At 38.3% G+C, this 11,910-nt stretch overlaps 1 pseudogene; it reads left to right on the forward strand.

The window, feature by feature from the left end:
* Window positions 1-1,510: 1,510 nt before the first annotated feature.
* On the forward strand, window positions 1,511-3,179 carry LOC128626948 (60S ribosomal protein L37a-like; annotated as a pseudogene).
* Window positions 3,180-11,910: the final 8,731 nt, after the last annotated feature.

Raw genomic sequence — 11,910 nt, forward strand, 5'->3', positions numbered from 1 at the left:
AGGAAGGAAGACTTTCAAGCTCATTTTATTAGGACAGCATTATCCTAATTCCAAAACTAGATTAAGATTACTAGGGAGAAAGAAAATGATAGGCCAATATCCCTGAAGAACACAGATTCTAAAACCCTCTTTGAAATATTAATGAAGCACATCCAGCAATACATTAAAACAACCATACACTATGATCAAGTGGGATTTATTCCAAAGATACATAATTGGTAGAATACCTACAAATTCATAAATGTGAAACATCACACAAAAAAGAAGGATAAACACTACATGATCATATCTAAAAATGCCGGAAAAGCATTTGGTAAAATCCGGTACCCATTTATGATAAAAATTCTTAGCAAAGTGGGAAGAGAGGGAACATGCCTCAATGTAAAGAGGACTATATATTACAAACCCACATCCAACATCATACACAATGGGCAAAAACTACAAGATACTACAAGTGTTTCTCTTAAAGTCAGGAATAAGACAGGGATGCCTGCTTTTACCACTGTTGTTCAATATACTACTGGAAGTCCTAGCTACAGTTATAAGATAAGAAGAAATAAAAGGCATCCAAACTGGAGAGAATGACACATAAATCTGTCATAATTTGTAGATGATATGATAATGTACATAGAGAACCCACAAGATTTTACCAAAAAACTATTAGAACTGATAAATGAATTTAGTAAAGCAGCCAAATACAAAAGAAATATCCAGAAGTATGTTGCATTTTTAGACAACCATAATGAGCTATCAGAAAGAGAAACTAAGAAGACAATCCCATTAATAATTGCTTCAAAAAGCATGAAATACCCAGGAATAAATTTAACCAAGGATGTAAAAGACCTGTATTCAAAAATTATAAGACACTGAAGAAAGAAATCAAAGAAGCTATAAATAAACAAAAGCACATAATATCTTCATGGATAGGAAGAATTAACTTCTTTAAAATTTCCATATTAAAAAGCAATATGTAGATTGAATGCAATTCCTATCAAGATACCAATGGCATATTTCACAGAACTAAAACAAATATTCAAAAAAATTACATGGAACGCCAAAAGACCCCAATAACTTCAGTACTCTTGAGAAAAAAGAACAAAGTTCGAGGAATCATGCTACTTGATATCAAACTGTAGTACAAAACCATAGTAATTAAAACAGCATGGTGTTAACATAAAAAGAGACATATATCCTTGGCTGGTATGGCTCAGTGGATTGAGCATGGGCCTGTGAGGCAAGGCGTTGCTGGTTTGATTTCCAGTCAGGGCACATGCCTGGATTGCAGGCCAGGTTCCCAGTAGGGGACAAATGGGGGGCAACCACATATTGATGTTTCTCTCCTACTCTTTCTCCTTCCCTTCCCCTCTCTCTAAAAAAAAAAAATAAATAAAAATAAATAAATAAATAAATAAATAAGACATATAGATCAATGGAATAGAAAAAAGAGCCCAGAAATAAACCCATGCCTTTATAGTCAATTAATATTTGACAAAGGAGGCAAAAAACCACAATGGGGTACACATAGTCTGTTCAAGAAATGGAGTTGGGAATACTGGACAGATATATGAAAAATGAAACTAAACCACCTTCTTACATCATACAGCTGGATAAAATTACAATGGATTACAAACTGAAATATTAGACTTAAAACCCTAAAAATCCTAGAAAAAAACACAGACACTAAAATTTTGGCTGTTTCTCATAGCAATATTTTTTTCTGATAATATTCTTAGGCAAGGGAAACAAAAGAAAAATAATCAAATGGAACTGCATCAAACTAAAAAGTTTTTGTGCCCTGGCAGGGTGGCTCAGTTGGTTGGAGCATTGTCTTGTACACCAGCAGTCCTCAACCTTTTTGGCACCAGTGACCAGTTTCACAGAAGACAATTTTTCCATGGACGGGGGTGGGAGGAGACAGGAGGTAGAGCTCAGACAGTAATGCCGGCAAAGCTTTGCTGGTGTGTTGGCTGACCTCCTGCTGTGCAACACAGTTCCTAACAGGCCATGGACCAGTGCTGGTCACAAGGCCAGGAGGTTGGGGACCACTGCTGTATACCAAAGGGTTGTGGGTTCAATTCCTGGCCAGTGCATATACCTAGGTTGTGGGTTTGATCCTTGGTTGGGATGTATACAAGAGGCAACTGATTGATGTTTCTCTTTCACATGGATGTCTCTTTCTCTCTCCCATTCTCTCTCAAATCAATAAACATATCCTCAAGTGAGGATTAAAAAACTAAGTATATAAAAAATAAAAATTTTGCTCTTCAAAGGAAACCATCAACAAAATAAAAACACAACTGTCTAACTGGGAGAACATATTTACCAATATATCTGAAATGAGGTTAATATCCAAAATTTATAAAGACCCTAAAAACTCAACAGCAAAAACACAAACAATCCACTTAAAAAATAAGCAAAGGCTCTTAATAGACATTTCTCCAAAGAGGACATGTAGATGACCAATAGATGTAGTAAAAGGTGCTCAGTGTCACTAATCATCAGAAAAATGCAAATTAAAACCACAATGAGATACTATCTCACACCTGTCAGAATGGCCATCATTACTAAATAAACAAGCAACAAGTGCTGGAGAAAAGGGAACTCTAGTGCACTGTTGGTGGAAATGCAGACTGGTACAGCCACTGTGGGAAGCAGTATGAAGTTTATTCAAAAAATTAAAAATGGAACTACCTTTTGACCCAGGATCCCACTTTTGGGAATATATCCAAAGAAACTGGAAACATTTATTTGAAAAAATATATAAGCCCCTATTGTTCATTGCAGAGATAATTACAATAGCCAAGATTTGGAAGCCCGGAGGTTGGAGCTTATATATTTTTTCCAAGTGTCCATCAGTAGATGAATGGATAAAAAAGCTGTGGTACATGTGACCTCCTTTGCGGCAAAATAGCTAAACGCACCAAGAAAGTCAAAATTGTCAGTAAATATGGCACCCATTATGGCGCCTCCCTCAGGAAAATGGTGAAGAAAATTGAGATCAGCTAGCACACCAAGTATACTTGCTCCTTCTGTGGCAAAACCAAGATGAAGACGTGGGGATCTGGCACTGTGGCTTCTGCATGAAAACTGTTGCTGGTGATGCCTGGACCTACAACACCACTTCTGCTGTCACAGTAAAGTTTGCCATTAGAAGACTGAGGGCATTGAAAGACCAGTAGAAGCTTCACAGTTTGAAACATTGCTATCCAATAATAAATGTGTTAATTTATGTAACAAAACAAAAATAAAAAAAGCTGTGGTATATTTACACAATAGAATACTACTTGACTATAAAAAAGAAGGAAATTTTACCCTTGGCGACAATATGGACGGACCTGGAGGACATTATGCAAAGTGAGATAAGCCAGTCTGCAAAAGATGAGTACTATATGATCACAGTTATATGTGGAATCTAATGAACAAAATGAACTAATAAGCAAAATAGTGACAGACGCATAAATAGAGAGCCTGCTGACAGCTGTCAGTGGGTGAGGTGGCTTGACAGAGGTGTGGAGAGATTGAGAAAAAATGAAAAAAATTAGAAAGAAATCATGGACACAAGCAACAGTGTGTTGATTGTCAGGCAGTGGAGGGAGGAGGAGTAGGGTATGGGGAGATAAATGGTGACTGAAGAAGACTTGGGGTGGTGAATACATGATACAGTGTACAGATGATATGTTGTAGAATTGTGCACCTGAAACGTGTATAATTCTGTTAACCAGTGTCACCCCAATGAATTCAATAAAATGGAAAGAAATTTGAAAAAAAAGAAAAAGAAAGAGCAATTCAACAGTTTTAAACAGATATGGCCTAACCATACTACATTTAAAAAAATTGTGTTGGTTGTTCTGTGTAGAATGGTTTGAAGAGAGGCAAGAGTGAAGGCAGGCAGATCAGTTAGTATGCTGTGGCAGTGATTAAGGGAAGGATGTTGGTGGTTTGAGATAGGGACAGTAGAGATAGTGAAGATTTGTTGGATTCTGTATCTATTTGGCTCTACTCTGTAGTAAATGGACAGGATTGCTGGCAAATTGGATGTAACTAATGAGGGACAAGGATTCTATGTGGTGAGTGAATTCATAATGAGGAAATTGAGGAAGTAGGTACTAATTTTTGACAGCTTGGAAGAATCTGCAAGTGAAGGGAATGAAGAAAGATTGGGGTAGTTGAGTGGATGTGGACTATCTCCTGGGATAGGTAAAGTCTCAGTGTGGAAGGAGCCAATGAAGGTACAAAGAGTAGGATATTGGATAGATTAAGAACCTAGAGAAGATGGGAGGAGATGTGATGTACCACCCCACTATAACATTCAACTTTTAAAAAGAAGACACCCCAGTATAACATTCAACTTTTAAAAAGAAGAGTACATCTTCCTCTGAGACTGCAGAAAAAGAATGTGTAAAGATAAATATATATAAATACTAATATATAATAATGTATATTATATATGACATATATACCTATATGGTCATATGTACTATGTACTATTACTATATTATTATTACTGTATATTACTATTACATACATGTGGTCATAAAATTATATATAACATACATATATACTATTATATAATACTTTTCACTTTCAGTGTCCCTTATCCTGAGACTTTCTCTTTCTTTTGAGACATTGTCACTTCTGAAGAGTTCAAGCCAGTTATATTTTAGAATGTTCTTCAATTTGAGTTTGCTGATATTTTCTCATGATTATATAAGATTATACATTGGGGCAGAAATATTACAGAAGTGATGCTGTATCCTTTTCAGAGCATCATATCAGAAGCCATATGACATTGGTTTTAGAAGAATTCACAGAGTTAGAAAAATCACTATTTTATAACCATTGTAGTAATCATTGATTCAGACAAAAACCATCAATAGGTTCTAAAAGTAGTGGGGGAAAGTTTGATGGGGAACAGTGTATTTACATATATCCAAAGAATCTCACCAAGTGTTACTCATTATTACAAATGATAAAATATAACCTTTACAGTGAAAAACCTGGTACACAGTCCATTTAAGCCAAGAGACAGATATTTTGGAGGCGGACAGGGAAACCATGAAGACTCCTCCAAGTTTCTGATGGTTGTTAACTGAATACTTGTGCCAACTTCCATGAAAAATTTCCTGGGTGGTACTTGTTGGGGTGTAGGGGAGGGTGGAGTAGGAGAGGTTTATAGGTTACCTGTATATCTGTTCACTTTACCCATAAGGCAGCAGATATGGATCTGAAACCAGAGGTATTTGAAAATTCAAGAGCCTGAAGACTCTTACCCTTAATTGCTATGAATTCTCTGAACCTAGAAGGGAGGTTGATCTTAAAGGGTGTGCAGATAGATGAGGAGGGAAGAAGCCAGTGTAGTTTTTACTTTCTCTGAAAGTTGCCTGCCATTTCCCAGCCTTTGAAGTTATATGGGAGGAGTTTGTCTGGAACTTCAAGACATGGAGTCTCCTCTTTCTTTTATAGTGGCTCTTCCTGCATAGTAGAGGATGACTCAAAAGGACGATGAAAACCTGAGGGCAGGGGTGGGGAAGCCTTCTAACAAAACGCTGTTTTCCCTGTTATCAGGCATTTCCCTTTGCCACATTATGGGTTGAGCTGTCTTTCTCCATATTCACTTTCATCTTTTCTTCCCCACTCCCATTTCTTTCTAATCCCTTTTCACATGTCAAGCCAGAAGCTGCAGTCTCTAATTAGCAAAGGCGACAGGTAAGAACTTACTAGTTTTGTTTGGCTGTTTCACCCCTTCTCTGAAGATTTAAGCAGGACCAGACCAGCTGAGGTGTGTGGGGCCACCTCAGAGGGAGGTCTCCAACTCCCTTTCAAAGCTTCCTCTGGTCTGGGGAGGTGAGGACTGAAGCCCCAAAGGTGCCTACAGTACAGCCTGCAACTGCTTCAGTGACATGTTTCACTTTAGCTGGGAAGTGGGGAATCATATTAGCAGCTAGGGAGGATGTGGGCTTGCATATTATGATGGGGGCAGAGTAGAAATGTCTGTAGTTTGTGGTCCTTTATTTTGGGGGAAAGGGGAATTGATTTTTTTTTTGCATTGGGGTAATATTTGAAAGAAAAATTTAAGGTGGTCAGAGAGGCAATGGTATGCCTTGAGCAATCATTTGCTTTCTCTTGAGGTCCTGTGAGCCTGCCATGTGTCTCGAGTCCCTTAATCTGACCATCAAGTTAATGCCCAAATTTGACTCTCATGAGACCAATGCTTTTGTCTATAACTCTATGCAAAGTTAAATCTTCCTTGCCTACCCTCTGGATCTGACTTCCTTTATCAGGGTTAATTTTCTTGCCATAGACCGTGTTTTCTTTACAAAGAAGAAATTGAGTGACAAAAGATACAAGATGGAAAAAGAATCAATTGCTCCACATAAAAGATGGTTGACAAAAAGTCAAATTGGTAGATATACTGAGATCTGACATTCCCTTGATAGTCCATATTTCACTATATATAAGGTAAAAAACTATAGTCCTCATTGAGAAGCTGAGAGTTGGGGGTTCCCTCCTGACTGTATTGCTCTGTGCTGGGGAGTGGGGCTTATGGTGAGAGTGCAACTCAGCCTTTCCTACTGATTTTGAGGTAGGTATTTTTTCATTCGTTCAATGTGTAGGAGATGTACAGTTTGTTTCTGAAACTTTTTCAAAAGAAATTGCTCTGTGTGTTGTACATTTGGTACATTTGTAGGAGGAAGGGAGCTCAGGAGCCTCCTATGTCACCATCTTGGTTGACCTTCCAAAATTCCTCTCTTAATCAATCTCTTTCATAATTTTACAAAAATCCTTGAAAAAATATCACCACATTGAATAGGCATTATTTATCTGTAGATGCATAACAATATGCCCCAAATCTTAGTGGCTTAAACAATAAACATTTATTATCTCAGTAAATTTTTGCAAGTTAGAAATTTGGGAGTGGCTTAGCCAGGTGATTCTGCTTCAAAGTCTCTCATGAAGTTATAGTAAAATGTTGACTATGCTGCAGTCATTCAAAATTTTTTTCTCCCCAGCTTTATTGAAATACAATAGACATATAACATTTTGTAAGCTTAAGGTGCACAGTGTGATAATTTGATACATGTGTATTGTATATTGCAAAATATTTTCCACAATAAGGTGAGTGAACACATCCTTTACCTCACATAATTACAATTTTGCTATTGTTGTTATGGTGAAAACATTAAAGCTCTGGTCTCATAGGAACATTCAAGTATATAGTACAATACTGTTTATTTAATTACTGAATTTGTTCTGGTTACATTGGTCAACAATTATACAGGTTTCAAGTATACAATTCTACAATGTCTCATCTGCACATTGCATTGTGTGCTCATCATCCAAAGTCCAGTCTCCTTCTGTCACAATTTTTTCTTCTTTTGCCCTATTCTATTTGCCTCTAACCCCCTTCCCTCTGGTAATCACAATATTGTTGTCTGTGTCCATGAATTTTTTGCTTAATTCCTTCACCTATTTCACCCAAAGCCCTAGCCCCCTGGCCCTTTGACAGCTGTCAGTCTGTTCTCTGTATCTATGAGTCTGTTTAGATTTCCTTTGTTTATTTTGTTCATTAGATTTCACATATAAGTGAAATCATATGGTATTTGTCTTTCTCTGACTGGCTTATTTCACTTGGCATAATACAGTCTAGGTTCACCCATGCTGTCACAAAATGTAAGATTTCCTTCCTTTTTATGGCTGTGTAGTATTCCATTGTGTAAATGTACCACAGGTTTTTTATTCACTCATCTACCAATAGGCCATTGGGCTGCTTCCAATCTTGTGTGTTGTAAAATAATACTGCAATGAACATTGGGTGCTTATGTTCTTTTGAATTAGAGTTTTGAGTTTCTTTGAATATATTCTCAGAATTGAAGTCACTGGGTCATAAGAAGTTCCATTTTTAATTTTTTTCAGGAAACTCAATATTGTTTTTCACTCTGGCTGCACCAATCTGCATTCCCACCAACAGTGCACTAGTGTTCCCCTTTCTCCACAGCCTCACCAGCACTTGTTTGTTGATGCTTTGGTGATAGCTATTCTGACAGGTGGGAGATGATATCTCATTGTAGTTTTAATTTGCATTTCTATGATTAGTGACAGTAAGCATTTTAAAATATGTCTATTGGCCATCTTTATGTCCTCTTTGAAGAAGTGTCTATTCAGGTCCCTTGCACATTTTTAAATGGGATTGTTTGGGGTTCTTTATTGTGTTGAGTTGTTTAAGATCTGTATAAATTTTGCATATTAATACCTTATCAGATATAGCATTGGTGAATATGTTCTCCCATTCAGTGGGTTGTGTTTTCATTTTGTTGATGGCTTCCTTTGCTGTGCAAAATCTTTTTAGTTTCAGGTAGTCCAAGAGGTTTATTTTTCTTTTGTTTCCTTTTCCTGAGGATGGATATATATATATATATATATATATATATATATAATCATTCTATGAAAAATGACTGAGATTTTACTGCCTATGTTTTCATAGAAGATTTTGATGGATTAAGTCTTTAATCCATTCTGAGTTTATTTTTGTGTATGGTGTAAGAAGATGGTCTAGATTCATTTTTTTCATGTGTCTGTCCAATTTTAAAAACCATTTACTTAATGTACTGTCTTTACCCCATTGTATGTTCTTGTTTTCTTTGTAAAATATTTCACAATAAAAGCATGGTTTAATTTTGGGCTCTTTCTTCTGTTCCATTGAACTATGTCAGTTTTTATGCCATTACCATGCTATTTTGATTACTGCAGCCTTGCAGTGTAGATTGATATTAGGTAGCATGATACCTCCAATTTTGCTGTTCTGTCTCATGATCACTGAGCTATTAGGGGTCTTTTGTGGTTCCATATAAATTTTTTGAATATTTAGTCTACTTCTGTGAAATACACCATTGGTATTTTGATGGAAATTATGTTGAATCTATAAGTTGCTTTGGGTAAGTAAGGACATTCTAATGATGTTAATTCTTCCAATCCATGAACATGGTATATGCTTCCATTTAGTTGTATTTTCCTTAATTTCTTTCCTCAATGTTATGTAGTTTTCCGAGTATAGATCTTTTACCTTCTTGGTTAGGTTTATTGCTAGGTACTTTATTTTTCTGTTGCTATAGTAAATGGGATTCCCCCCCCCCGATATTTCATTGTTGGTGTACAAAAATGCCTTTGATTTCTGAATATTGACTTTATATCCCACTATTTTGCCAAGTTCACTTATTAGATTGAGTAGCTTTTTGGTGGAGTTTATATAGTTTTCTATGTATACTATCATGTCATCTGCAAACAGTGACAGTTTTGCTTCCTCCTTTCCCATTTGGATGCCTTTTATTCCTTTTTCTTGTCTGATCACTGTGGCTAGAACTTCCAATATTATGTTGAATGAAAGTGGTGAAAGCAGACACCCCTGTTTTGTTCCTGATCTTAGTGGTAAAGCTTTTAGTTTTTGCCCATTGGGTATGATGTTGGCTGTAGGTCTCTTGTTATATGGCCATTATTATGTTGAGGTATGCTCCCTCTATTCCCGCTTTGCTGAGTGTTTTTATCCTAAATGGGTGCTCTACCTTATCACATGCTTTTTCTGCATCTATTGATATGATCATGTGATTTTTGTCTTTGCTTTTGTTTATGTGATGTATTATGTTTACTGATTTGTGAATATTGTACCATCCTTGCATCCCTGTGAGGAATCCCACCTAATCATGGTGTATGATCTTTTTAATGTATTGCTGGATCTGGTTTGCCAGTACTTTGTTGAGAATTTTAGCATCTAAGATCATCAATGATATTGGCATGTAGTTTTATTTCTTTCTTGTGTCTTTACCTGGTTTTGGAATTAAGATAATACTGACCTCGTAAAAAGAGTTTGAGAGTCTTCCTTTTTTGTGAATTTTTGGAATAATTTAACAAGGATAGAATGTTAGCTCTTCCCTAAATGTTTGGTAAAATTTACCTCTAAAGCCCACTGTTCCAGGGCTTTTGTGTGACAGGATTTTTTAAATTACATCTTCAATTTCACCAGTCCTCATTAGTCTATACAGGCTTTCTACATACCTGGGTATGAAGAGGGGTCAACAGGATGGTGTCAGGCTGAAGAAGCCAAGGGGTGTGTGCAATCTAGGCCTCACAGGTGCAGTCCCCCAGGATGTCAGGCTTGGCCGCTGCACAGGATAAAGCCCAACACCAGCGACATGGTCTGGTGGAAGAAGCAGCACAACTGTTCCACATGCTGGTTCAGGATCCATAGTTGCACAGTAGCCCCAGGATGGCCACAGTATTGCCAGGTGCCCTGGGGTCTATAGGAGCATGGTGTTCAGTGAGGGGGGCATGAGGTATGGAGTTGTTGGGTTCTTGGTGTAAGCAGGTGGTGAGTTGGGCTCTTCCCAGGTGGGGTCCAGAGGAAGCAGGGAGTTGGGGGCATGGAGGGACGCATGGTCTTCTGGGTGGCTGGGCCTGGGGGTTAAAGTGTGGAGTGCCATGGGGTAGCTGGTGGCCCAGGTCGGGAGGCTCTGAGGACTTGGGTGGGGATAAGTTGAATCTGAGTATCCAGTAGGGATCCATGTAAGAATCGGAGGCAGTGTACAGCAACAAGGCATATGGCTCAGAGGGTGCTCTGGAGCCTGGGCAGTGACCATGCTGGGGCCATCCTCCTGGGGGAGTGGTGATCTGCATTTGTGCCTAGTGTAGCTGAGCAGACCCAGGAGCTCATGGATCTGAGCCCATTGAAGCTTCCAAATAGCTACTCATGTGCATCATGGAACTTGCTCTTGAGGAACTAGTAGTGCTGGTGGCACTGTCCAGAGGGTATGTAGCACATCTCCTGGTGAGCCAGCTTGGCTTACACATGCTGGTAGGTGGGAAGTGCTTAGTGGCAGTCCAGCAGCATATGGCTGGTTGCAGCAGGGTGCCCAGCAGCAACTCCCTGCTGTGGGCACTCCAGGGCTTGCGCTGTGTTGAGCCTGGTGACAAAGGCAACCAAGGGGGCTCAGGGGCCAGCAAAGTACCTGGCGAGGCAGGTTATCAGGCAGATTCCCTTGGGATGTCCCTGACCATCCAGGACTCAAGGTCTGGGCTGACCTGCTCCAGGGGTGTGAGGAGCATGGTTGGGTGTGAGGAGCATGTTTAGGTGTGTCTATGGGGACTGGAACAACATCTTGGGGTAGGAGTTGAGGAGATGTGCTAGTGTACACATGGCAGTCCACAAGGCTACCCACCCACTCTCTTTCTTGTTTTTTGAGGTAGGCCTGTGTTGCTATGAATTTCCCTCTTAGAACTGCTTTTGCTGTTTCCCATGGATTTTTGGTTGTTGTATGTTCATTTGTATTTGTTCAAGGTAACTAATTTCTTCCTTTATCTCATTTTTGAGCATCCATTGTTTAGTATGCTATTTAGCCTCCATGTGTTTGTGTGTGTTTCGGGTTTTTTGGAATTGATTTCTACATTCATACCATTATGATCAGTGAAGATGCTTGATATGATTTCAACCTTCTTGAATTTATTAAGACTTGTACAGTGTCCAAACATGTGGTTTATCCTACAGAATGTTTCATGTTCACTTGAAAAGAATGTATATCCTGCTGCTTTGTGATGAAATGGTCTGTAAATATCAATTAAATCCACCTGATTTAGTACATCATTTAAGCTTCTGTTTCCTTGTTGATTTTCTGTCTGGAAGATCTAATCATTGATATCAATCAGGTGTTAAAATCCCTACTGTGACTATATTACTGTCAATCTCTCTCTGTATGTCCACCAAGGTTTTCTTGATGTATTTAAGTACTCCTATGTTGGGTGCATATGTTTATAAGGTTTATATACCCCTGTCGGATTGATCTTTTTAATATTATGTAACATCCTTCTTTGTCTCTTGTTACGGCCTTTGTTTTGAAGTCATTTTGCCTGATATAGTATTGCTAC

This window comes from Artibeus jamaicensis, unplaced genomic scaffold, assembly GCF_021234435.1.
Source record: "Artibeus jamaicensis isolate MK-2021 breed Jamaican fruit bat unplaced genomic scaffold, CSHL_Jam_final contig_241, whole genome shotgun sequence".
Classification (NCBI taxonomy): domain Eukaryota; kingdom Metazoa; phylum Chordata; class Mammalia; order Chiroptera; family Phyllostomidae; genus Artibeus; species Artibeus jamaicensis.